At 44.9% G+C, this 27,829-nt stretch overlaps 1 protein-coding gene across 1 annotated transcript in view; it reads left to right on the top strand.

The window, feature by feature from the left end:
- The first annotated feature begins 5,939 nt into the window (after positions 1 to 5,939).
- Positions 5,940 to 27,829, top strand: part of LOC123808544 (aromatase) — a 96,822-nt gene continuing 74,932 nt past the window's right edge. Inside the window, exon 1 of the mRNA XM_045823258.1 lies at positions 5,940 to 6,066. The gene's annotated coding sequence lies outside the window, so the exon portion shown is untranslated. The remainder of the gene's footprint in view (positions 6,067 to 27,829) is intronic.

Genomic DNA, 27,829 nt, shown 5'->3' with positions numbered 1-27,829 from the left:
CCTCCCATTATCACCCTCCCTCTAGTTTTTGTCCATGTGTCCTTTAAATTTGTTCCTGTAAACCCTACCCATTCTCCCCTGAAATTCTCTCTTCTCTCCCCTCTGGTCACTGTCAGCCTGTCCTCTATTTCAGTGTCTTTGGTTGTATTTTGCTTGTTTCTTTGTTTTGTTGTTTAGGTTCCTGTTAAAGGTGAGATCATACCAAAGGTGATTGGTACTTGTCTTTCACTGCCTGGCTTATTTCACTTAGCATAATGTTTTCCAGCTCCATCCATGCTGTTGCAAAGAGTAGGAGCTCCTTCTTTCTTTCTGCTGCATAGAATTCCATTGTGTAAATGTACCATAGTTTTTTGATCCATGCATTTACTGATGGGCATCTAGGTTGCTTCCAGCACCTAGCTATTGTAAATTGTGCTGCTATGAACATTGGGGTGCATGGGGGTTCTTTTGCATTGGTGTTTTAGTATTCTTAGGATATAGTCTCAGCAGTGGAATTGCTGGGTCAAAAGGCAGATCCATTTTTAGTTTTCTGAGGAACTTCCATACTGCTTTCCATAGTGGTTGTACCAGTCTGCAGTCCCACCAACAGTGCACTAGGGTCCCCTTTTCTCCACAACCTCTCCAACACTTGTTGTTTGTTGCTTTGTTTATGATGACCATTCTGACTGGTGTGAAGTGGTATCTCATTGTGGTTTTAATTTGCATCTCTCTGATAGCTAGCGATATTGAGCATCATTTCATGTGTCTTTGGATTTTCTGTAGAGAGTTGTCTACTCTGTTGGGGGTTGGAGGGCCCACCTCTCCCTGGGTGGGATATGTGGGAATAGTTCCATCCATGTACCGCCCGCGTTACAATGGCCCAAGTCTGTCAGCACACTGCCCACTCTTCCTGGAGCTGAGAGATGCTGTGAATAGTGTCAGAAGGGAAGCATTTTTGTGTAGGTTAAAAAAAAAATAGCAAGACACCCTTCTGTCTCCTGGTTTTGTTCTTGAAGCAGAAAGACTCCACACAGCACCTCCTCCCTTCCCCCCTGCACACCAGTCTCCTGTTAAAGACGGTGTCAGAAACCCTGGGGGGGAATTCAGCCTGTGGGCTTCAGAGATTTGGAGTGTTTTTTTTTGGCGGGGGGAGAGGGCATCTGCACACAGAACAACATTCAGTATCCATGTGGTGATTGGGAATGGGGAGGGGATGAAGCGTGGAGAAGGAGGGAAGGGGAAACCTCAACATCTTTCTCTCCCTCCCTCTTCTCCGCAGGGCTTCTCAGAGGTGGGGCTAAGATGGAGGCGACTTGGGAGCAGGGCAGTACCAGACACAGAGGCAGAGGAGGTGGGGGAGAGGACGTGCACGTGGAGATCTGGGCAGAGATGTACAGTTTGCAAGCACGTTCACATTATCACCTTGGGATGGGCCAGTGGTTCTAGAGCCATTTTATAGTCATAGAGTTGGATTTCATTGGTTAAATAAATTTCCTACGAGCACAGAGTTTTGACAGAAAAGCTAGAGCCATACCCAAATCCAAAAATTTGGTGTCAGAAGGCCCTCATGCCAAAAAACCTTTCCCTCTCTTGGTTCTTTCTCCCCACCCCTCACCCAAGGATATCTTATTGTTGATTTAAGAGAGAGAGAAATGGGGCAAGGAGAGGGGAGAGAGAGAGAGACATCAATGTAAGAGAGAAACATGGGTTAGTTGCCTCCCTGACCAGGGATTGAACCCACAACATAGGTATGTGCCTGACCAGGAACTGAACTTGCAACTATTGGTGTACTGAACGATGCTCCAACTAACTGAACCACCCAGCCAGGGCTCAAGTTCTACTTTTTAAAATTAATGTCATTGGGGACTTAATGAATTTGTTCTTCTATAGGACATCTGCATTTTAATTCCTTAGGAAGCATTATACCTGAACACGAGTTAGTTAATTGGATCCTATCTACCTGAGACCAGCTTCCTACAGAAGCTTTACAGCGGGCAGGGAAGGACAGGGCTGGAGAAGGCCAGACATGGTGGCCATTGTAGGCCACCCAAGGGCCTGGACTCACGGTGGCAATGACATAGTGATAAGGGTGTGGGAAGGGTCCTGGAGAAGGCCGCCCAGGAGGCCACTGGAGAAGAAAGCAGGAGGGCAGAAAGTCAATTTCCTCCTTTCTTACTGGGCCAGCAAAAGCCTGTCCAGGGCCTGTGTGGTTCCAGCAGTCATTTGGTACAGAAGAAAACAACGAATTCCTCAGAGTCCTTTTGGAAAGTTGAGAGTTTGGAGCCTCTGTGTTAGCGGCAGTTTAGGAACAGTTCAGGCAGAAGCAGATGTGTGCCCTGCAGACCTCTACCTTTAGGACCTGTGTTGCTTCCTAATGGGGTCACTGGTTATGGGTTCATGGAACTGAAAGGGGCTCCACTTTGGGAAAGCAACTTAGAGGCCCTGCAACAGAGACCCGGAGGGAGAGGGGCTGGCCCATGGCCCAGCAGGGAGGTGGCCTCACCCAAAGCTGTGGCAATCAGACCTGCCTGCAAACCCTAACGGGGAAGCTGGTGAGGGGAGGGGGAAAACACTTTGTCAGGCATTAGATTACCACAAGTCCTCTTCAGAAAGTTCTCTATTCTTTCAGAAATTTAGAACATGATGACTGAAGGGAGCCTAGGATATATTTCTAAGTGATTTGGTGGTGTTGCTGACATTTGAGTATTTTTGGTTTGCTTTTATACTTTGGGTGGTTAACAGCAACAAATTCTTACATAAAACTCCTCTCGAAACGCCAAAGCAGTTCCTTTCTCTAAGGAGAGTATACAAAAGGAGAGAGGAATTTGCAGGTGTAGCCCTCTAGTAATCCTTCCTTTGTGCAGCCAAACCAGGTAAGGGCTGCACAGCTCTGAGGAAGCCTCCACGTGTTCTCTGCACTGGGCGAGAGCTCCGAGCAGAATACTATGCCTGGCATTAGGCCACTTTCCTCTGAAGAGGTCAGGACCCTCTACAATGGCTGATGAGCTGCCCTCACAGCAAGGTGGGAGGACACTCACAGGTCTCCCCTCAGTCTACTTCAAGGCCAGGAGGCAGCCCCCTTGCCTCTGCAGCCCAGCTCTGGCCAGTGGCAGGGAGGCCACTCCAGACAAGGACGTGTCCTCTCACACAAGGGTCTGACTTAGCTCCTGTGCTCAGGAATTTCACTTATTGGGTTTCTTTTCTCAACAGCATTTCTCTCCATTTAGTTCACAGAATGTGGGTGGGTTTCTCTTTCTGGCTTCCAGGGAGCCCCCCTGGGCCTAGGCCTCCCCTTTCCCAGAGCACGGTCCCGCCTCCTGCACCCTCTTTCATGGGCCTCTGGGACAAGAGGATGAGCCCCTAGGGCTGCCCGTCGGCTCTGATAGTCTGCTCAGTGCCGTAGACGTTCACTGAGAACTGACTCTGAACTAGGCCTAGGGCATGTGGCAATGGAAATGTCTGCTCTCTGACCTTGTGGAGCCTGCAGACCAGTGAGGGAGATGGCCTTGGGGACGGGAAGAGATGGGGCTGCGAGGGACCTCAGGAGCTGATCTGTGGAAAGAGGGGGAATGATGCAGATACTGTGTCTCCCCAAACTAAGGTAACACCTGGGCTTGCTGGGGCTACAGACAGCTTTGGGAATTATTACACTGTCCCCAAATGAAGCATGGGAACATGCCTCTGTCCTTCCCACTCACCTGGCACCTGACAGGTGTTGTTTTGTGTCTGCTTGTTGCTTACCTGTGTCTGAGTTCTTGTCTCAGCTGGATGACAGGCTTCGTCAGGGTAGCGCCATTGAACCCCGTCTGCTGTCCCCAGCACTCACTCAGCCCAGGGCAAGGGTAGAAGCAGGTGCTCTACAGGCACTTGGCAAACACACACACGTTGTAGGGAGTCAGGCAGCTGGAGGCGGGGGTAGGGCTCAAGGACGTGACTGGTTTCTGGCACCCAGTATTAACTGCACACTGTAATAAAGAAGCATCATTTGAGCAAAAGGATTTGCAACCTGGGAGATGCAGATTCAATAGCAACCCAAACTGTGCTCCACTTCAGAGAGAATGAAGAAAGTTGAAGCTTGTAAGGGCAAAATCTACAAGTTGGAAACAAGGGAAACAAGTTCCAGGATGTAATTCTATGGCAAGCACTGAAGTCCAAAAGTGCCAACCTCCTCTGTTGGCAAAGATGCATGGGTCTGACTTTCCTGTGACCTCCAGGCTCCCTTTAGGGCCCCCTGATGCTAGAGACTCCGTTTTAGCTCACACTTCCCTTGGTCTGCCCCTCCCCATTGTGTTGCTCTTGACAACTGATTTGCTCCGAAATTTAAGTTTAAGAGCTTAATGACGTTCTGCTTGCAGTGTGCAGATGACACAGTGGTTGGCAGGGAGAGGACCATGGACTGTGTCTTCTCAGAGAAAGGAAAGAGCACGGGGCAGGGAGATTGGGTTCGGGCCTCGGACCCTCCGTGCTTATTCACTTGAGCCTCCACATCTGTAAGGAGGGGGGAATGATGTCTACCACCAGCTGTGAAGATTGAAAGTTAACCTGTGTAAAAAAAAAAGGGCTAACGTTTGAGTTTTGCTTTGTGGCCTCAGAGGGATTTGCCACCCATGATCTCATTTGGACCTCTCACAGTAGGGCAGGCATTCTTATCATTTCTATTTTACAGATGAGACACCTGAGGTTTGGAGAGGGTAAATAACCTACTATTAGGGATCACATAACTATTCCAAGGCAGAGCTGGGCCTGACTTTGGCCGCCATTTGTCGCTGTGGTACATGGACAGTAGCATAGAGTGTTTCAGAGTCCTTTCACATCCACCGACCGCCTATTCTCCCCGGGAGGAGGTATACATACAAAGTGGTGTATACATGAAACACGGAGGGCCTGGCTTTCATGAGCTCACCAATGAAACAGCCAGTGAAACAGTGAGTCTGTGGTCATCACGTGGATCCAATCGCTAACTGGCCATCAGTCACTTACAGGTGACAATAACAGGTTATGAGGATTGTATGAGAACTATTTACAAGAATGTCTACAAGGTATAATAACGACATACTATAATGCCTGACAGTGCTTGCAAGAATTGCATGTGCTTCTGCATTTGACAGAATCTGCATATGTCTTCAGAAAACTTTGTTATAAACAAACTGATTCTTTCATGTCTAATTTCAGATGCTTTCCATGGTGCATCTGGGAATAGGAAGGTTGATTACAGTGTTCACAAGGAAATGATGAATATTCTATTAATAATTATTAAAATCTCCTAGATTTAGACTAAGCTGAATATATCTAATCATAATAAAATAAGGTGAACACATGCTGTTTTCAGCCTCATTATGGGACAGGGTGTAGGGATAAGTCTTAGGCTGAGCTTGGAAAGGAACAGTGGTAGTTTTGCCAATGGGAAGGGAGGTTGCACAAGACAAGAATGGGGTGGTCCAGGGAGATGATCCAGGGAAAAGTGCTTGGCGCCTAGTAGTTGGGCAGTAAATGCAGAGAGACCATGGTGTATCCCTCCCTATTAGCTCTGCAGGCTACACCTCAGGGTGTTTCCTGCGAAATTCCAGAAGAAAACCAGTGTGGTCAGCTTGGGGGAATATGTGGTTCATATTGGAATACCGAACATACCACATTACTGGAAAGATGCACACTGGATGACCAGCACAATGAAACTCAAGTTTCCAAATGTTGGCAATGATAGGAGATTCAATTCCAGTGACGAGTTGCTTATTGAATGAATGTCAGTGCAAATAATAATACATTCTAACCATGACGGCCGCAGAAAGGACACAAGGAACAGAGTGTCCTGAAGCCTGTGAAACAGCTCACTGCAATCTGTGAACCATAGAACCTAGCATGGGAGGACTTTGATATTCCTGCTCTATGATTACCCAAGACTAAGAACCCTGGGAGGCCAGAGTCCACAGAGGCTGGGCATCAATGTATACCCCATTACCCATGTGGAGTCATGGTCAGGGTGAGGATGATGTAATTCCTAGATGGGACACTGTCTCCTGGCTGGAGGTGAGATGCACACAGTTGCATTCTGACAGGAGATCCTTGCCACTGGTCATCCCATCAAACAAGGTAAGTCTTTGGAGTCTGAGCAGGAACCAGAGACTGGTGTATGCTTTGGCAGGGGTTGGGAAGACATTAAAATGGGGGCTGAACAAACATGGCTTTGTACCTCAAGTCACTCATCAAGTGAGTGACTTTGGGTAGGTAGCTTCATTTCTTACAACCTCAGTTTCTTCATTTTCATTGTAAAATAGGGGCGGTGTATGACTTTCCTGTTAGTCTGTTAAGGGCAGTAAATTAGATAATGTATGCAGAGTGCCCACTGCTATGTCTGACATACGGGTACTTAGTACAGAGCAAAGCAGCACCCTGGCCACTATAGCCTCACAGGAGTGGCTAATCAGGGTGCCCAGGAAATGTCCTCTGATTTAAAGGTAGGTCTGGACCCTAGACTTCTGGAAACCCCTGAAACTTCCTCTTAGAGGTATGGGGGTATGTTGGGGTGGGGGGGCACAGTCTAGTTCCCTGGTTGTGTCAAAGTGCAAAGCCTCTGTTCCTACTCTTTCTGCCTTGGATTCTCTGAAAGGCAGTACTGAACTGTGGGGTGGCACTGGTCACCAGTCAGGAGAATTGAGATCTGATCTGCCACTCCCTGGCTGTGTGACCTTGGACAAATGCTGTAACCACATGAGGCCTGAATTTCTTCATTTTCAAATTTGTGGCCGGGTTATCTGCTCTGTGTTTGTCACAGGCTCAATTCCAACCGCATTAGCCTGGTATTCAAGCTCCTTCCATTGTATTCCTTGGCCTGGTCTCCTATATCATGGGCACATGGCCCTGCCAAGCCAAACCTTTCTTAGCATTTCCTTCATACCCACACAGAACCTTGTCCAAATCTCTGTGTGTCAAACGTATACACCTTTGTATCCCCTGTAGCATCCAGCACAGGGTCTTGCATAATGCAGGTGCTTATTTTATCAATTAGAATTAAGTTTGGTTACATATGACAGAAAAACGGAAAACAATAGTAGTTTAAACAGAAATTATTTCTCTCTTATGACAAAGAGGTCCAACAGAAGATAGCCCAGGGCTGGGATGGTGCCTCTGGGTGTCAGGGACACACACTCCTGTCTCGCTGCTTCACGCTTCTTAGCACATCCCCTCATGGTCCACTATGACTGAGAAGTTTCCGACATCTTATTCAGTCAAAAGAAAGTACAGGTGAAAGGGTGCAAATGTATCCTATTCCTGCAGGGAGGCTACCTGGATGCTACACATGACTCTTCTGCTCATGTCTTATTGGCTGGAATATAGTCATTAGTCACACAGTCATTCTAGCTGCAAGGAAGGCTGGAGAATACAGCTTTTAACTGATCCATTTCTAATAAGGTAAGGGAAGGGGGAGAATGAATACTGACATACTCATATAGTTGCCTCTGCCACAGTCATTAAAAGAATAGTAATTATGACAATTTACAACCAAGTTGAAAGCCCCATATAATGTATGAAATTATTATAAAACACTTACCTATTTAAAAACATATGGGTGTCCTGATCTCTAAGGTGGAAACACCCTAATTCTTTTTCACCTCTGGTGAGGATGTGATGACATGTTTTTCACAGACTTAGGTGAGGTCTGATAACTCAGACCTGTAAGTAAAGATAAATTATCAATCCTTCCCCTTACCACATTTTACCAATGAGGACACCAAACTTCAGAATTGTTCAGTGATTTGTCTGTGGTCAGATAGCTGGTTAGTGAAGAAGCCAGGACTACAACTTGAGTTTTGGGACTCCTTCAAGGCTTTCTCCTGCTCCTCGTTGATGAGTGGCTCATTCAGGCTCTGAAGGCCTTGAGCTCTGTAGGTCTCCCATTCCTGGCTGAGGACTCTGCTCAGGCAGGACGCTTGGAGGAAGGTCTGGCTCCCCGTGTGGTCAGCTGCATTCCTCCTAGCACATGGTTCAAAGAGCCTTCAGTCTGGAAAGGAAAACTTCAATGATAGAGGAGCATGTTGTTTAAATAATGAAGCCTTTTTTGCAAAAAGCAAATAACCATCCCCTTTCCTTTTGCACCTAGAATGCATAGGACCCTAAATTAAGCACCAAAAAGAGATACAGAGAAGCACAAGAAATGGTTGTTGTCCTTAAGGACTTGGATGTACATATTTACTCTTCTCATTCATTCACTCAAAAATTACTTCTTAGGCATCTACTAAAGGCAGAACTGGGCCCGGGACTGGGAATACAACAGTCAAGTGTGCAGATGTAGTTCCTGCTCTGAAATTGCTTATAGTCTAGTGGGGGCCACAGGTTAGTAAACTGGCAACTGCAAAATGGAATTAAAAGTGCAGTGATGGGGTCTGGCCAGGTGGCTCCATTGGTTGGAGCATCATTCCATACAGCAAAGGGTTTTGAGTTTGATCCCCTGTCAGGGCACATACCTAGGTTGTGGGTTTGATCCCTGGTCTGGGTGCAAATGGGAAGCAACTGATCAATGTTTCTCTTCCACATTGGTGCTTCTCTCTCTCCCTTCCTCTCTCTCTAAAAATCAATAAAACATATATTCAGGTGAGGATTGAGAAAAAAAGTACAGTGATGAGGAAGGAACAAGGCACTCTGAGTTTGTCACCTAGACCGAGGTATGGGGGGAAGTAATGCTTAGTAAATGAAATACTACTGGAGACCTGAAGACTGAGTATGTGTGGGCCAGGCGAGTGCTGTGTGTGAGGGGCATGGTGGGAAGGAAGAGTATTCCAGATAGAATGTCCAAGAGAGTGTGTGTTTGTGAGAAGCTGAGAGGGTTTTTTTTTCTGGTTGTTGTTGTTGTTGTAATGACTAGAGTGCAGCAGGCCTTGGTGATAGCGGTGGAATAGGGTGTGAGGGGACAATGAGAAATGGGGTTGGAAAGGTGGGCAGGGACTAGTAAATGAAGGACTTCAAAAGGCCTGTTGGAGAGTTTATATGTTATCTTGAAGCCAGTAGGATAACGGGCTTGAGGCAGATTTGTATTTTAGAAAGAGTCCTCTGGATGGAGGTCTAGATGCAGAGAGACCACTTGGGAGGCTATTGCAGTGATGGTGGCCCAAACCAGAAAATAACCCTGAAAGGTGAAGAGAAATTGATGGATTTGGCATATCTTTGAGAGGTATGACCAACAGGTTTTGGTGACTAACTGGAAGAAATGAGAATGATGGAGAATACCAATATTCATAAAGAAAAAAATGAAAATAACAAACATACTAACAAACAAAGCCAAAGAATAACAGCCATTCAGAAAGAAAATATAAAGAACAAATTACAGGGAATCAACAGTAGAGTGGATGATGCTGAGAATCAAATCAACAATTTGGAATACAAGGAAGCAAAAAACAAAACAAACAAAAAAACCTTGTGACTTGAGAAAGGGGTGATTGCTGGTGGGTAGAAAAATTTTGGAGGGCTTCCTGGAAGAATTAGGATTGGAGCTGGGCCTTGTATATGCATAGAATTTTGGTGAATGGAGAGGACATTCGAAGCTAAATAATGACAGAAGTAACCATCTTGAGGCAGAACAGCGTGTCGTTTGTTTCACAGATGTTTTGGACATGGTTTTCTTTGGAGAGCCACAAAAAACTTGTTCTCTGGGGAGGCACAACTAAAATTCTTGCTGAAGGTGAAGACTGGGGAGATGAACGTCATTGCTCTGGTACAGAGTTCTTTGTATTGACATAAGAAATGTCCAAACATATAGAGAATTTTTATGAGTTTATTTGAACCAAACTGATGACAGTTGCCAGGAAGCAAAATCTCATTGGATTGAGAAAAGCCTCCACAGAATGGCGGTTTGACACCTTATTTTATATATTACAGTCAAAGGAAGAAGCATAAAGGGTTACAGGAAATCCATTGGTTATAGGTTAAGGAGGTGGGAGAAAGCAAAACAGAGAAGCCTCTGGGATTGGATAAAAAGTAAAACTAATAGACACATAACTTCTTTTACACGGGTGGGTATAAAATGGCTAAGAGTTAACTATGAACAATGAGATTTGTGGTCTCTGCTCTGGTGCATTGATTGTCCCCTGAGGGGTCTTGAAAAATGAAATCACAGGGACATTCCAGAGGTATGTTATCCTAGATGAAAAAAGACAACAGACAGACAGGCTCAGTCAAGGTAAAGTTGACCTTTGTCAGGGACGACAGAGGCCTAGGACTTGAGTACCTGCCATGACTAACCTTTAGTTAGGAGTTTTGAGACCATCTTATGTGGTTACTCTAGGTCTGAGTTTGTAAGACCTGCCATGTCCACCTCCCCTGAGCTTGTCAGGTTTACTATATGGCCCCTTTTTTTGTGCACATTTTGGTACCCCAAGTCCACTTGTATCGGAACCTCAAGGGGTCTGTGGACCACTAGACAGCCCAGCATGACCCAAATCCCACAGATCCCAACTTCTACTAGAAGAAAGAGAAAAAGTTCTTTTTCCCCCAAGAGGCATGTGTTTATACTTGTGGATTTTCTGGAAGGACTGGGTCCCTAAGAGCTGCTGCCCCAGGGTGGTGCTTCATTATTCCAGGACCCTGCAAGGCCCTGCCTGGCAGCATTATGAATGGGGCCTGTGGACCCATCAAGGGGGCTGCTTGAACTCTAGTCTGTGGGAGACATGGCACATAAGTGGTTGTTTGGAGCAGCCCCTTTGGTTCTGCGGGGAGGAGGGGGATGAGACTCTTACCAGGCACTATGCCTTGCTGGAGCACCCTGCCTTATACTTCTGGGTACTGGCCCTAGCCTGCAAGCTGATGGCACTCTGGCCCCACACTCTCTGGCCCAAAACCTGCTGGTGTCTCCTACTTTAGCCAAGCCCCCAGGCTCCGACATTGGCTCTTATCTGAGGACTACTGCAATCTTCCCAAGGACCACTTTCTAGGGGCACTGGCCCCTCACAGTGACCTGTAAGGTAAGTAATTATAACCTCAAATTGACTAGCAGCACCACTTAAGGACCCATAGTGACCCAGTGCTGTACTGGGCCCTTTATTACATCATCTGTATCTCTCACATCCCTCTCACAAATCATGTCAGCTATTTTATGGAAGAAGAAACTGAAGGAGACTAAATGACTATCCAAGACCACACACCCTGTGTGTCCACTGTCCTACACATCCTATAGGAGAGTCATAGAAGTCCAGGAGATGAGTGGGGCAAGTGTGCTAGGTGCTTTGCAGATGTTACATTTTATCCTCACCATGATCTTATCCAGGAAAGTACTACTATTCCCTCTTTACCAATAAGAAAACTGAGACTCAGGGAGGTCAAGCACTTATTCCAAGGTCACACAGCTAGGAAGTGGCAGAAGCCAAACCTGAGTGTGCCTGACACCAAAGCCTCCTCTTTCCACCTCTCCAGGTGCCTTAGCCAGGTCCCTGAATCCGAGTTCCAGTGCCCAAGTAGGAAAGCACAGTGATTCAGAAAAATAGTGAGAGTGTGTGCCTCCATTCCAACCCACTGTTGTGTGATCCTTTTGAGGTTTTTACAGAGGGGAAAACAGGGCCAGAGATGAGCAAGGGCTTCACATGCCCCCTGTTACCACTCCATTTTCTCAGTCCCTTCTGCCTACTCCATGCCACATGGACATGGCTCCTGGGGGCTCGGGTCCATGGCCACAGCTTAGGTGGTGCCCACACTCTGCTCCCCCCACCCCTAGCCTCCTGTACCAGGGCCAAGACTACTCAGCTTTGATTCAGGTTGAATGAGTCATTAAGGAAAAACAAAGAAGGCCTGTTCCCTTTCTAGATAATATGAACTCACCCACCTTTCGACTTTTTGTTCTAGTGACAATATGCAATGATTCAGAATTATCACATTCAAAAAGACTACTTTGTATTTTTCTTGAAAATGAAAAGACATTGTGTGAATAAATGAGCTGAAAATGGCTCATGTAGGGAGGGAAGGATGACCTCAGGAGACATCCCTGCAGAGTGGAGGCTGAATGAATGTAACAACTGGAGGAAACAACAATTCCACTGGCAGAAAGGAGAGCAAAGTGGGAGCAGATGTAGGGCCAAGCAGCAAAGCCCCTCACTGGCAAAACCTGAAGCAATCACCAGTTTCCAAGCCTACCTGACTTAAAGCCAAGCACATTCACAGGTGGCTGGAGACGGAGAGGAAAGGCATTTTCAAAAGAGCCATCATATGTGGGGTGTGGGACTGCAGACCTTTCTGGGTCTAATACCAGAGAGCCTCTCCATGCCAAGCAGACTGGCTAGAGGCAAATGAGGGACTTGGAGAGGGACAGAGTGCCTTGCAGCAGCTCAACACAATGTTCCTCCCTGGACGAATGAGCCAAGAGGACCTAATTTATCATAGCCTGCCCTTCAAACATGGGGTGACAGCCCCCTCGCCCAGTAGCTGCTGCTCATAGCTTGTCTCTGGCATTGCCCAGGGCCTCTGGTTCTTGGTGGTAGAAAAGTAAGACAAAATTTATGAAGTCAGAAGAGTTGGTTCTTTCTCCAACTTAGTGCTAGGTGGTCCAGGGTAAAACTCTCAATCTCTCTCAGGCTGTTTCCTCTGAGGAAACAGGAGCTACCACATACCTCAGAGGATGGTGGTTGGGAGGATGAAATGATTGATGTAAAGCATAAAGTGAGAACTGCTCTGTTAACTGTAGAATGCTATACAAGTAACAGTTATCATTGTGTTTACAGACATAGGAGAATTAATGATTTCTGACGGACTTGATGTCAACCTAGGAATCTGGGGCAATGGGGGAAATTCCATTCCATTTCATAGCCTCTGATAAACATGATGAAATTGGAAATGCATTCATTGGGGGTAAAGTTTTCTGCAGAGCTTCCTTCCCTTTGCAATGAATTCCAGGCTTCCCATGGCGCTGTAGGGAGCGACTGGGGAAAGCCAACCTCCACTGTGGTTGCTGTGAAACTCCAGTTTGGGCTGTGTTCTGTGGGCATCTCCACTTCAGTCACTTGCACTGTCACAAAGGGCAGAAAGACTCTTGGTAGGAAAGTGGTTTCTCATTTCATAACATTAAGTTTTGATAAAGTTATCATTTTGGAATAGAAGAAGTCCACATAGGGATGACTATTGGAGGATATTTTAGAGCTAGAAGGCAATTAGAAGACCATCTAGTTCAACCCTGACACTGTTTTTTCCAAGGTCCCACACTAGAATCAGTGAGTTGAGATCAACTCCCAGGTATCTGACTCTTATTCCCGTGCTTCTCCCCTCACCCAGGGTCAAAAACTTAGATGTCTTCAGGTCCAGGCAGGTAATAACAGGGAGGACACTGGTGACTGACATGACAGGAAGTGGGAGGATGTACAGTTCAGTTTTCCTATGTTTATCCTGTTTGAGGTTTGCTGAGTGACATGAATCTGTAAACTTATGTCTTTCACCAAATTAGGGAAGTCTTCAGCCACTGTTTTTTAAAATATTTTTTCTATATCAATCTTTCTTCTCTCCCTTATGAACTACAATGATATGAATGTTAGACCATTTAATATTGTTCCACAGATCCCCGGGTCTCTATTCATTTTTTCCAAACATTTTTCTCTGTGTTCTTCATAGTATATAATTTCTATTGATCTGTCATTTAAATCCTGCTGTTGAGCCCATCCACTGATTTCTAAATTTCTGATGCTGTCATTCTCAGTTCTAAAATTTCCACTTGTTTTTTAAAAAATTAGTTTGTTATTGCTCCACTGAGAACGTCTATCTTTCCATTTATTTCAAGAGTGTTCACATTTACATTATAAAGGATGGTTATAATAGCTGCTTTGTGATCTTTTTTCTAGTAATTCCAACATTGTCTTGTCTTATCCCTTGAGAATTAGTTAGATTGCCTTGGTTCTTATCATGCTAGATAATTTTACATTGTATCCTGGGCATTTTTATTCTATTTTTTAATATATAATTTGTTGATTATGCTAGTACAGTTGTCCCATTTTTTCTCTCCTTTATTACCCTCTACCCTGTACCCCACCCTCCCACCATCATTTTCCCACCTTATTAGTTCATGTCCATGGATCATCCATATAAGTTCTTTGGCTTCTCCATTTCCCATACTATTCTTAACCTCCCCCTGTCTATTTTGTACCTACCATTTATGCTTCTTATTCCCTGTACCTTTTCCCCTATTCTCCCTCCCCATCCCCACTGATAACCCTCCACGTGATCTCCATTTCTGTGAATCTGTTTCTGTTTTAGTTGTTTGCTTAGTTCATTTTTGTGTTTTTTTCCTGGTTCAGTTGTTGATAGTTGTGAGTTTGTTGTCATTTTACTGTTTATACTTTTGATCTTCTTTTTCTTAGATAAGTCCCTTTAACATTTCATATAATAAGGGCTTGGTGATGATGAAGTCCTTTAACTTGACCTTGTCTGGGAGGTACTTTATCTGCCCTTCCATTTTAAATGATAGCTTTGCTAGATGGAGTAATCTTGGATGTAGGTCCTTGGCTTTCATGACTTTGAATACTTTTTTCCAGCCCCTTCTTGCCTGCAAGATTTCTTTTGAGAAATCAGCTGACAGTCTTATGGGAACTCCTTTGTAGGTAACTGTCTCCTTTTCTCTTGCTGTTTTTTTTTTTTTTTAAGTATATAGGAGGCGCTTTCAGAGGAGAAGACCTCTTAGTCTTCCCAAAAGACAAACACTCTCCTTTGCTTTATGAGGCAGATAGCAACTCTCTTGCTGCTTTTAAGATTCTCTCCTTCTCTTTAATCTTGGGTAATGTAATTATGATGTGACTTGGTGTGTGCTTCCTTGGGTCCAACTTCTTTGGGACTCTCTGAACTTCCTGGACTTTCCGTAAGTCTGTTTCCTTTGCCAGATTGGGGAAGTTCTCCTTCATTATGTTTTCAAATAAGTTTTTTATTTCTTTCCCTTTCTTTTCTCCTTCTGGCACCCCAGTGATTCAGATGTTGGAACATTTAAAGTTGTCCCAGAGGTTCCTAAGCCTCTCCTCCTTTTTTTTTTTTTTTTTTTTAATTCTTGTTTCTTCATTCTGTTCTGGTTGAATGTTTATTTCTTCCTTCTGGTCCAAACAGTTGATTTGAGTCCTGGTTCCCTTCCCATCACTATAGGTTCCCTGTACATTTTCCTTTATTTCACTTTGCATAGCCTTCACTTCTTCCTCTATTTTGTGACCATTGACATTTCTGTGAGCATCCTGATTACCAGTGTTTTGAACTCTGCATCTGACAGGTTGGCTATCTCTTTAACACTTAGTTCTACTTTTGGAGCTTTGATCTGTTCTTTTATTTGGGCCATATTTTGTTGTCTCAGAGCAACTGTTATGTAGTAAGGGGTGGAGCCTTAGTTATCCACCAGGGTAGGGCAACCCAGGTGGCTGCATTGTGGCTCTGTATATGGGGGAGGTGTCTGAGAGAGAACAATGCTGCCTGCTTAGCTCTCAGTGGCTTTCAGTCACTTTCCTTGCTACCCACAATCAAATTGGGCCCTCCTGGTGTTGATTTCCAGGTGGGTGGATTTGTGTATGTTCTAGGATGCTGTGAGTCTCTCCAACGAACTCTCTCTTTTGAGGCTTTATTTCCCCACACTGGAACTCTGGGTTGCGTGGTCTATCTCACTCCCCTCAACCTACTGTTGTTCTTCCCGGTTTATCCATACACAAATGTGGGACCGTCCAGTCTGCCAGCCACCGCCTCACCTGCCCAGGTCCTCCAGCCACTGCCTTGCCATGAGTCCTCTCTACCCCACTGTCCATCTCTGCCCTTTCTCCTGGTCTGGATGAATATTTCTTCTTTAACTCCTTGGTTGCCAGACTTCCATACAGTTTGATTTTCTGGCAGTTCTGGTTATCTTTTGTTTTTAAATTTGTTGTTGTCCTTCTTTTGGTTGTGTGAGGAGGCAAAGTGTATCTACTTATGCCTCCATCTTGGCTGGAAGTGTATCCTGGCATTTTTAAAGGTATGTTAGGAGACTTTGGGTCCTGTGAAAATCAGAGCATGTTAATATTTTGCTTTGCTTTGTGAACACATGCAAGCAAACCAGTTTAGTTCAGACAGCAAGTTCTGCCTCACTTTCTGTAGGCAGTGATTCCCCTGTCAGTGCAGGTTTCAAAGGCTTTGCTGTGCTATTTACATGTGTTCTGCACATGCAGAACATGGAGGTCAGCCCAGGACATATGTTGGTTCATATATGGAACCCCTTTCTCCCACTCTTTCCTCTGCAGATCCCTTCACATTATTCAGCTCCCTGGATCCCTTTTCTCTATTTCCTGGCTAGGAAGATGGCGATCTCTCTGAGTTTTAGTCATGATGATGTCACAAATTTTCATGACACTGAGCTGGCCCTCAGGGCAAAGTAGCAGGAGAAAAGAGAAAACATGACTCCCTTCATACTCTTCACATAGCAGCAGCCCTTTTCTAGGTTCTTGTATCTGGTGGCACACATTTCTCTTGGGCATTTTAGGTGCCCAGGCTGCTGTAGTGGTGGTGGCAGCACCGTCTCAGCTGCATCTGGCCATGAGGCAGAGCTGAAGGGGAAATAAATGGTGAAAAAGAACAAGGACTTCCTCTGCACTCTCAGGCCTGCCAGGACCCCATTTCCAGGTCATCTGGCCAGAAACCTTGGCTGCTTCTTGCAGTTGTTGCACCTATGACTGCAGTGCAGTTTTGTGATTCAGCTCATCCTCGGATCAAAACCAGGGGAAAAACTCCAGGAAAGTCACTGTCATCACATTGGTCATTCAGAGGATTGATTTCTCTTCTCAATCCACCTGCTTTTATGTTTCAGAGTTCTCATTTTTGTTGTTGTTATATTTTGTTCTGAGTGTTTAGTTGTAATCAGTGAGACAGAGAGTACAATGTGCTTCCTTATTTGGTTGGAGCTGGAAGTCCAGCATCACACTTGCCATCCATATCTTTTGGCTGCTCTACACTAGGTTCTGTTGGCAGATGTCCACTGATAGAACCTGCATTTTGAAATCTTGTGTCTCCTGGTCTGGTTATGTAAAGTTCCAGGAGTCTATGGATCCAAGTTTTCTACCTTATTTTGGGTAGATATTGATAAAGATCTTCACTCAACCAAGATGTATTGGATATCTGCAGGTACTGTATTATGGGGCTACAAAAATGGCTAAAACATGGTACCTGCCCTAAAAGAGCTCACAATCCAGTGAAATAATAAGACATTGGACTAGACATTTAGAATCTAAGCTTGAAATCTTTCTCAATGCCTCTTGTGTGCCCAGAATCACAACACATTATAAGAGAGCATTTCCCAGCCCAATTCTGGGACTTTAACTTTGTAGAAAACATTTTTTGGCATTTCTTTTTTTTTAATCCTCACCAGAGGATATGTCTTTTTAAAAAAATTGATTTTAGAGCAAGAGTAAGGGAGAGAGAGAGGGAGAGAAACATTGATGTTAGAAACATCCATTGGTTGACTCTCATAAGTGCCCCAACTGGGAATTGAACCTGCAACCTTTGGTGTATGGGACAAAACTCCAACCAACTGAGCCACCTGGCCAGGGTTCTAGAAAACATTTTTTATTGTCTCCTCTGAGGAGAACCAACAGCAAACACTTCTACAAAATATATAAAGTGCTACTTTCAGTTTTGTACACACTACAAAATGCCAAATTAGTTCATGTACTGATCTTTTCACCTATTAAACATAGTTTTTGGAAACACAGTCCGGTTTGGAGCCCCAGAACTCAAAAGGGAAATGAAGTCATGGAGAGTGGCGAGAGTAGTACTTAAAGTGTTAAAAGAATGGAAGTGATACTTTTTAAAAAGTAAGAATAAAAGCCCTGGCAGGGTGGCTGAGTTGGTTGGAGTGTCATCTCATACACCAAAAGGTCATGGGTTTGATCCCCGGTCAGGGTGCATACAGGAGGCAACTGATCAATGTTTCTCCCTCACATTAATGTTTCTCTCTCTCTTTGCCTCTCTCTCTTTCTCCCCACACCACACCCCCGCTTGCCTTCCCCTCTCTCTAAAATCAATAAAAATGTACCCTTGGGTGAGAATTAAAAAAAAAAAAGTAGAGTAGGAGAAGCTGAGGCCACCTGTCAAGGAGATAATCCTTCGTAAGGAAGACAAACAATCTTCCCCAACCTACCCTTGCTGCCTTTTCTGTTTGAAAGCACTTACCTTCCCTTTTTACATTGAAGTAATGCTAGAGTGTTGAACCTGAGAAAGGAGATAAAAAGGGGGAGAAAGGACAGGGGCCAGTCATTTGGCTAGCACAGATAGATGCCATGTGTCAGCAAGGGTGTTCTGGGTAACTCAGCATCCTCATGTCAATACAGCAAGCCTGTGTGATAAGCCTTGTGATTCCTGGATGGTAGACAAGGAGACTGAGACTCAGGGGTGACATGATTTTCTCAAGGGCTTAATAAGCTAAACGTAGACTAGAACCCAGACCTCCTGAGTATGGGTTCTGTTTTCTCCACTGCATCTGACTCTAAGACTTTGGACTCTAAATATGTTCCCTTCTCACACCACTAGAGCCACAGCAGTTTTCCAAGTGACAAGTGGGTCATTTTGAAATGACCCTACCACTGATAGTGGGATCTGGGGGCTCACGGGAGAGGAAGAAGTACATTGAGAAGCCAGATTCCGGTTCTCTAGGTCTTTCATCCCCTTGGAGTATAATTCAAGCAAGTAATCAAAACTTTTCACAGCTGCTTGCTCTTCCGAATATCGGTTCCCATTGTGAATCCCACCTTCCACCCAACTGGTTCACTTATTGCTACACGAATATGCCCAGACTCTTCCACCTTCCCAGCTTTTTCTTGCCCCATGTCAGCAGCCCCCTTCTCAGTCATCATCAGCGATAGGAGATCACCTTTCCTTCAAAGACGGACTCAAGCTCGGTCCTCTGGGCTGTGGGCAGTTCCCCCTTCCCCTGCAATCACAATTTTGATTGTCTGGACAACTTGTGCCACGTAGCACCTGATTGCTAATTGTCTTTACGTGTTTGTAATGGCTTTCACATGCTGGAGTGACAGAAGTACTGTGCCACACTTTCCTCTCAAAATAGACACATAATATTCTATTGCACAATCTATTGAAGCTTTGCAATTTCATATAAAGATAACTTTGTTATTAAGAATGTTTTATTGCAATCCAAGATGGCGGCAGAGTAGGTGAATGTTACACTCACCTTCCCCCAAGACCAAACTGGAATCACAACTAAAATATACAGCAATCAACTGAACAACCAACTGATGACTAGCTGAATATACTTTTATTATTTCCAGCAGATTTACAAGGAAGAAAAAAAAGAGATGGAACTTTTTTTTAAAGCTATTTGTCCTTCCTGTGCATATTATACAACTCTTAATTATTTTCAATGTGAAGGAAATTGTCCCTCTGAACCCTTGAAAATGATTCAAATGTTGAAATGGTTCACCAGTTCAAAAGAAACTGGTGTGGCCCTTCCAAAAATATTTTTTAATAGAAAGAAAACCCAAATATTTGTCCTCTTGTAGGAAAAGCAATCTGTCTGCCCTTACACTTTTTCCATATTCTGAAAGAATTGAGAATGCACCACAGAATAGGGGAGTTTCTTTTGTGCCCTTGGTAGCAAGTAACAACATGGAAGAAAGTTCTAGTAAAATAACCAAACTTCAGGGAAAAATCCTGCCAGGTTTCAAGGGACAAAAGTGAAGTCTATGCTTTTGACTGAAACACATTATTGGTGCTTCCCCAAGATACCAATTTCATCTCTGTCTGAATTCTGTGACCTCCCCTATTGTTTGTTGGGCAGGAGCAGTCACAGGGCTGCAGCAGGCACCACTCACTCACCTGAGCATTCCTCCTGCCAAGGAATGACTTGTGGGTTTAATGTTTGCTGTGGGGATCCCTGGCAGGAGGGGAGGCCTTCTTTGTTTCACTTCATATTTCAGCACCTCTCACTGAATGACTCCAGCTGATCAGAATGCTTCTTGCATCCCAGCTTCTCGTAGGGCTTCAGATCTTACCTCCACCTCTGTCTTCAACGTTTATTCCCTGCTTTACCCACTGTATCAGTTTCCTTCGGCTATATGATAAAGTACCACAAATTTAGTGGCTTAAAACAACATAAATTTATTACCTTATGTGAATCTGGAATCAAGGTATTGGGTTAGCTAGGTTCTCTGCTTAGGGTCTCAGCAGATCAAAAGCCAGGTGTTGACCACAGCTGCAATCTCACCTGAGGCCTGGGGTTCCTTCCAAGCTCACTGCGTATTGCCAGAATTCAGTTCCAGCCCCTAAAGGCCACCTGCCATGTGGCCCTCTCCACAACATGGCAGATTGTTTCTTCAAGGCCATGAGCATCTCTGGTGCTTGGAATCACTACAACTTCTGGGAAAGCCTAGAACATTTAAAAAAATTTTTTTCAAAAATTTTTTTCTATTACAGTTTATAGTCAACATTATGCTGAAGGCCTGGCACCTTTTAAAACAGGGGTGTCAAACTAATTTTTACCAGGAGCCTCGCAGTTGCCTTCAAAGGGCTGAATATAATTTTGGGACTGTATAAATGTAACTACTCCTTAACTAGGGGCAAGGAGCTTAGTGCTGCCACCGGGGAGAAACAAGGTGCTGGGCTGGATAAAACAGGGTGGAGGGCCAGATTCAGCCCATGGGCCATGTGTTTGCCCCCTGTGTTTTAAATGGTTCACCTGGTTAGTTCAAACCCACCCAAGATAACTTCCCTTTTAATTAATTGAAAGTCAACTGATTAGGGACTTTGATTACATCTACAAAATCCCTCCTGCCACATAAGGTAACAACCACAGCTGTGAAATTATATCATATTCACAAGTCCTGCTCATTCTTAAGGGGGTGGATTATACAGGCACGTGCACCAGGAAGCTAGAATCTTGGGGTCCATCTTAGAGTTCTGCCTACCACCTTGACCCTGCTCATGTCCTAGGTCAATGGGGCTCAGTCTTTCAGTTAGCATTTTGGCAGCATAGGTCTGAGATAACTCCGTCATTCCTGAGCCTTTCTCTTCATGAGGTTTCCTGGCTTTCCTCTCTGGCTCTCACCCTAGCTCCTCTCTCATAGCCCCTCCCCAGTGGACCTAGTGAATTTATGCAAGTTTTCCCTCCTTTGTGACTCCTTTCCCTTATTTCCTCCCCATCTTTTTCTCCACAGGGAGATTGGAGCTGCTGGTGCTCGCTGACACTATGCACAGGCCTCTGTACCAGCAGCCATCTGCTGTAGTGAGACCTTGGCACAGCTGCCTCTGTCCTTGGCTCACTGGGTCTTCAGGGAAGGGATTTGTTGTGTCCATTTTTCCTGCTCAGAGCCAACCACAGTGAAAGGCACATGCTAGGTTCTCAGTAAAGTTTGGATCAGTGATTGGAAGACCCATCAGCTGGCCAGTAGAGAGTACATAGTAGACACAGAAAGAGACGCCAGAGGGTGGGAGTGTGAAGACAGCGGTGGAGGGCAGTGAGCAGCGCCTTATGCTTAATGTGTTAAGTTCATATTGTCTGAATTTGATTTTGAGACAAACCCAACAACATGATGATTTTCTCCATTCTTCTTTGCAACCTGAGTTTCTTCTAGTCATATGATAAAGGCCCTACCCTTAAAATTATATTCTCAGGAATCTTCCAAAATCACATTTTTCTGTAATGCCTTAAAGAGTTGATAAACATGGGTGCCATCCTACATTGAAAAGAAGAGAAATAGCCACTAGGAGGTAGTAACCTATTTTGAAATGCAATCCTAAAGCTCACCTTGTAGAGTTTCTGCTCATGCATCTTTCTAAATATAAATTTTACTTTTTAAAAAAATTTTAATTATTTTTTTTGGAGAGAAGGGAAAGAGAAAGAGAGGCAGGGAAACATTAATGTGTCATTGTGTTTCATGTGCCCCCAACTGGGGACCTGGCCTGCAACTCAGGTATGTGCCCTGACTGCAAATCAAGCTGGTGACCCTTTGGTTCACAAGCCAGCACTCAATCCATTGAGCCACACAATCCAGGGCTAAAAATAAATTTTAAAAATTTGAATAGTATACTGAGAATTTTCTCTTGAAGGCCACAGAGATGTTGTCATGTCACTGAGAATTTCAGGACTTAGGGGGATTCTCTTGAAAGGCTTCTAAGAGTGATAACTCCAATAATTCTTTTTCTTCAAAACAAACAAAAAAATTAACTATGAAAGTATTATTTGGAAAATGCAGAAAATTTAAAGAAAATAAACATTTCCTGTAATCTCACCACCCACTGGAAACGATTATCAATGTGTCTTGGGATGGAAAACAAAAATACGGTGAGAGTTTTTCTCCTGGAAAGCATTGCTGATTCCCTTCAAAACTTGGCAGCAAACATTAGCTTAGTGTTGCCAGAAAGAGGAGCAGCACAAGTCATGGCAAGATTCACTTCCTGGCTGGCACCTAAAGGGAGATGATCAGGGACAAAGGGATGGATTCCACAACCCCCGGACAAGGGATGCACTGTGCAAATCCAGCACCAAGGAGAGGGCTAAGTGGGAACCTCAACTCAACACTTATTGAGGCCTTACTCTATCTCCCAGCTCAGAAAAACAATAAAAAATGTTATTTTTTGAACTTAAGTAAATACAATGTCAATATTTATTTTAAACAAAATTGTCCTTCCCTCACAGTTAGAGTTTCTCATGACTTCTCCTCCTATCCTCTATGTTTCTCTCCCTGGCCTTATATGTATTTCTGAACTTTTCTGGTGCAAGTGGTGAGCTTGGAAGGGCTGAAAGCACTAGTGCCATTACCATCACCACCCCCCACCCTTCCCTTTTCATTTGAACACCCTCTGCATCCTGCACCCTGCCCTTTCCTTTGAACTTGCTGCCTTGCACAATCAGTTCACTCCCTGAGACCCTAGGCCCCATTTCTCCACACTCAGCCTGGGATCTTCAGGCTCCCAGGGGACATTTCTTCTAACTGACCTACCACACATGCAGTTACAACTCAAAGTTGAATTCATCATCACATCTCCCTTCAACTCGACCCTTCTCTCCCCTCTCACTCCCTCCTACCATCTAACCAACTCCACTTTTTGGTCTCTTAGAAGGGCCCTCTCTTCAGTCATTGGACATTCCCTGTGCACACACAAACTGTGGATTTTTCACCTCCTTATCTTCATTCAGACTGCTTCTACCACCACAGAGGCAGATGCTTCAAAACCCACCTGACACTTCCTTTCAGAAATTTTCCTTAACAAAACCCATCTACATCTCCTATTTGGCACTCCCAAGCACTCATGTGTTTTGGGTGGGCTATGTGTGTTTTCATGTGTCTATGTTGCTTATGTTCTTAACTTAGTAGTAATGACAATAATAAGAATGATTACTACTTATTTAAGGGCTACTACATTCCAGGACATACATGTTTTTTTAAAGGGCATAGGCAGTAAGAGAAGGAAAGTAGCTCAGAATACTAAGGGGCTATAATTGAAGGGTATCAAGAAACAACCCTCCCAATCCCCCAAATTCCTCCCTTGTCCATGCCTAAGTTCTCTAATAGGAGTATATGTCATTGTGGAGTGCAGAGTCTCACCCTACCCACTTCAACCCTACCGTTTGCACTGAACAGTGCCCCCCACTGTTCAGTGCAAAGACTTCTGGGTGCAGCAACATTCTAAGCTGTTAACAGCAAAAGCCTTCCAGAGGATTCTGTCCCACAGCGACAGTTGGCTGAAGACAGTGAAAGAGAGAAGGTCTTTCAGGAATGGGTTGGGAGTGAGAAGGGGAGGGACTGGGGATGATCGGCCTTAGGAGGAGGCAGACTCCCTGCTCAAGCTTCTTCCGGTCTACTGGCGGAGCATGCTGAGCCATGCCCAGAGCCTCGTGCCTTCCTCAGCCATCCCTGCACACCTCTGAGTGGGTCCACTGGGCTCAGCCTTGCAGGGGACTCAGAGAGGAATCAGACATGGATCCTTCCCTTGAGGAGCTTACTGCCTAGTGGCAGAAAGTGCCGAGTACCAGAGAAAATCCAATTCCAAGGGTCATGAGGCTTCAAAAGAGAGAAAGATGTAGAGTAGGCATCATGGAAGGCCTGCCAAAGGAGGTCGCATTTGAGCTGGAGTTAGAAGGATGACAGGGAACTTAATAGGCAGGCAGAGATCTGAGATGCTGCTAGTTATGGTGACAAACACCCTTAGTCCAAGACTGTGATCTGTAGGAGTTAGGGGTGGTGGAGGGGTTGGAGGGTTGTGTCACTGAAGAAAGGTGAGAAAGAGGCCAAGGAGACTCTGGGCATGATCTCTAGTAAGATGACACCAAGGATGACACCTAGCATGCTTCAACATTTTGCTCAGCGTTGCCCAGATGAACATAGGCCATTGTTTATAGGGAGTACTGCTGAGACATTGAGAACTCAGGGTTGGCATAGCACGTGCTCTCTGAAGCTGGTTAGGCTGACGCTCAACCCCATTATTCTATGGATCTGTGATTTGGAAGGGGAACCAGTGACACGCCTTTGGGCCTAGTCAAGGTTTCTCAGTTAGTGAATGCCCTCATTTGAGCCATGCTGCTTCATAGTAGAATGGGAGATGGGACTCCAGAGAGTGAATAAATAAGCTCAGGACTGCTCACTTGAATTTGCAAAATTGTCAGATTGCTGTTTAGCTCACATCTGCCAGCGGAAACGTATGGATGCACGTTTTGAAGAGTCTGTAGGCGGGCACGCATGAGAAGGATGAGGAGTGGAGCTGACACGGGGCTGGGGGGAGATGGCAGTGAGTTGCTTGATAACAAGAAAGTGGTCAAAAGGGGCAACTGGATAATATAAAGACAAAAGGGGAAACTTACTTAAGAAGTCTACACTTTAAATATTGAATTCAGTTTCACCTTTGTTGCTATTTTAGAATTGTAGCTCTACCATTTTGTGGAGATCACATAAGGGATCTTATAAAAGTTTTTCTTTGGCAGGGAAATCATTACCCAAATATTACTTTTTAAAAAAACATTTGTACAACTTTCAAGAACAATTTTTTGTTTGATCTTTGGTGGTATCACACTCTTTGGATGTTTGATCTGCTCTCTCCTTTCTGCCACTTCCCCAGTCACACCTAGCTGGCCTTTCATCGTATTTTTGTCCAATTCAGTTTGTCCCTCGCTATTAGTTTGGTTTTCTGGGGGTGAAGATTTTCTTAAGGGAAATATTCTTGTATTTTTCTAAACAAAATAGTTATACTGATTTGGTATGCTAAAAAGGTACAGAAGATGGACACAATTTGGGGGGAAGGCTGCTCTTTATAGGAAGGAAAAGCAGCAGGGGCTGGTTCTCAGGGTGGGGCTAGAGAAGTTGCTGGTGGCGGTGCTGCTCAGATGCTGCAGGACTCCGGCTCAGGGGTCTGGGCTCCAGGCCTGAGGTGTATGGTGGGAGCAGGCCTTTCAGGGTCCAACTCCTGAAACTCTTTGCCCTGATTATTGCCAGAGGAACAGGGGGTCAGTGTCACCTGAAGCTGCCACAGTGACTCAAACCTCTATTGCCCTGCAAATGATTTATGAAAAGAGTTGAAAAGCACTAAAGTGATTTCTAATAGTCTCAGTGACAAGCTAGGAGGCTGTTTGTAGAGCTCGTTAGTTGTGGTTTGGGGTACAAGCACAGAGTACTCAGCAAGTTATGTAAAAAAATGCTGAGAGACTCCAAAGAAGTCTAGACAAGGAGGGAGTCAGTTGAAATCATGGAGTTGCCTTTTCAGAACTCCTTAGGGGTCACTTCTGCCTCAGAAACCTCTTTACGAATTTCTCTAAAGAAAAGGGTCTAACGAGTTTTACTCAGAGTGGGCTCAGGACTCCGAGGCAGGCCAACTGATGACGACCTTGGGAGAGCATATTTGTGGTGGTGTGGTCCATCCTGCCTCATCAGCTGCTGTTCCACCCTCTCTGATGCTCAGGTTGGCTCTGCATTCTCCTGCCTTCACACCCAGGCAGCCGCATATATTAAAGCCTTCTCAGCTCCATTTCCACCCAGTGAAACCCTATGTCCTCCTCAGGCCCACTTAACTGTCAGTCTCTTCCGCAGAACCTTCTAAGTATCCTGTTGGAAGTCAATGCTACTTCCTCTAGGTGCCACAACCTTTTGATTGGGTGCTCCCCTAGACTGTAAAAGCTGATGAGCATGTTAGTGAAGGTCTTCTCTCCCTCAGCTAGGCCATAAACTACAGAGCAAAGGAAGATTGCTGAGCCCACAGTCACGATGAGCCAGAAAGTTGGCACTTGTTTTTTCGGTCACTAAATTCCTGTAAAGGGACCTCTCACTGCACCCTCTACGTGGGAAAGTGCCTGCGAGGGCTCCTCATGGCCTGGTCTTTGCAAAGACACAGTCAGGTCTGCACATGTAGAATCTAAGTGGCTGTGGCAAGGCAGCCCTGACCATATGACTCATCTTTGTCATTCTCCAGCTGACCTGATCAAAGGCCACTTTGGGAACAGCTCTGTTTTAACAGCTGCTAGGAGCTGTGGAGGCAGGAGTAGGGGAGGAAAGACAAATGTCAAAATTCTTGGATGATCCTGGGTAGTAACTGGCCAACTGGGGGATAGGCATGGGTGACAGAACCTTTCACCTTTGGGGTCAACAGCCTGCTGGGCTGCTGGGCGAGGAGGCCAGAACATCTGTCAGCTGGGCAACAGGTGTTCTGAATGAAGTGCCTTTGTCTTGCTGGGACCAGTGACGGGTATGTGTTCATTTGTTCAACAGAAAGCCATATAAGCCAGGAAGCCCAGGTGATGGCAAAAAGCCCAGTATCCAGCAGACAGAAAAGGCCACCAACGATGGAAAGAAGTATGGGGAATGAGGAATGGTCCTTGCCTTTCTACAGAGCTTTTTGAGGCAGAGGATTAAGAAAGCCAGAAAATGCCCTTGCTGACCCCAAGACTTACACAGTGCTAGCAGGTCCAGCCACCTCGTTTCTCAGCCTCCCACTAACCATGTGAGCAAGCTCATATTTGTAGTCAGCTCAGACCCAGCTGCTTTTTCTCACTTCCCCAGCCCTGCTGGCTCTTTCATAGTGGTAGCTAAAGTGGGACAACGGTTGTTAACCATTGACTAATGCTTGAATCAACAAACTACCAATGCTAAGAGTTCCTGAGAACTTGGGTGAGCTTGTTAGTGAGCATGTTAGCATGACAAGGATTCAGGGTTTCAGAAGCAAATAATACACAAGATTGATAGGCATGGAAAGGAACATTTAGGACAGCTATTCAATGAAGGAATCCCTTGAATTTTGGCATAGAAATGGAAGAGCTGGAAGAGTTCTCAGAAACCATCTACTCTACTTTTCCCCTCCTCAGGCAACTATTTCCCTTCCACAGATGAGAAAGTGGATGGCGATCGGGGATGAGACACTTGGTGCCAGGGGCCGAGTCAGGGTGGAAAGCCAAGGCTTCCTGATTCCAACATGAATGCACTTTCCCATAAAGAATGTTTCTGGATTCCTTTATGTTAATTTCAGTGATACACATGAACTTTAAAAACACAGGCTCATGATATATCTCTAGCTAAACACCTCATCATAATGTGCACCAGTAAGTGGTTATATCATTACTTTTAATCTAGAGCCGAGGACACAGACGGTAGCGAAATGTCAGTATAACCTGTCAACCTTGTCAATAGAACAGTTCACATTCTAATTTCTTACACTTTATTTTTTATGGCATGAGCTCCATGAAACTCTAAATTATTCTACAAACTCTAAACAAGAAAATTAAGCCAAAAATAGAGTAACTTAAATGGCATTGAGGCATTACCTCTCAGTTTATAGGCAATGGGCAGATAACCTTATACTCTCAGCTGGGGTAACCCACACCAGTCAGGAAAGACATCTGCTTCGACGCCACCCTGAACAGTAGCTGTGTGCCATCCGGTGGGCCCTCCCTGGCTCCTGTGTGACT

Source organism: Phyllostomus hastatus, unplaced genomic scaffold (assembly GCF_019186645.2).
Source record: "Phyllostomus hastatus isolate PE091 unplaced genomic scaffold, TTU_PhHast_1.1 phas_scaffold_501, whole genome shotgun sequence".
NCBI lineage: Eukaryota > Metazoa > Chordata > Mammalia > Chiroptera > Phyllostomidae > Phyllostomus > Phyllostomus hastatus.
The sequence above is the reverse complement of the archived record's forward strand: the minus strand, read 5'-3'. Positions and strand labels throughout refer to the sequence as shown.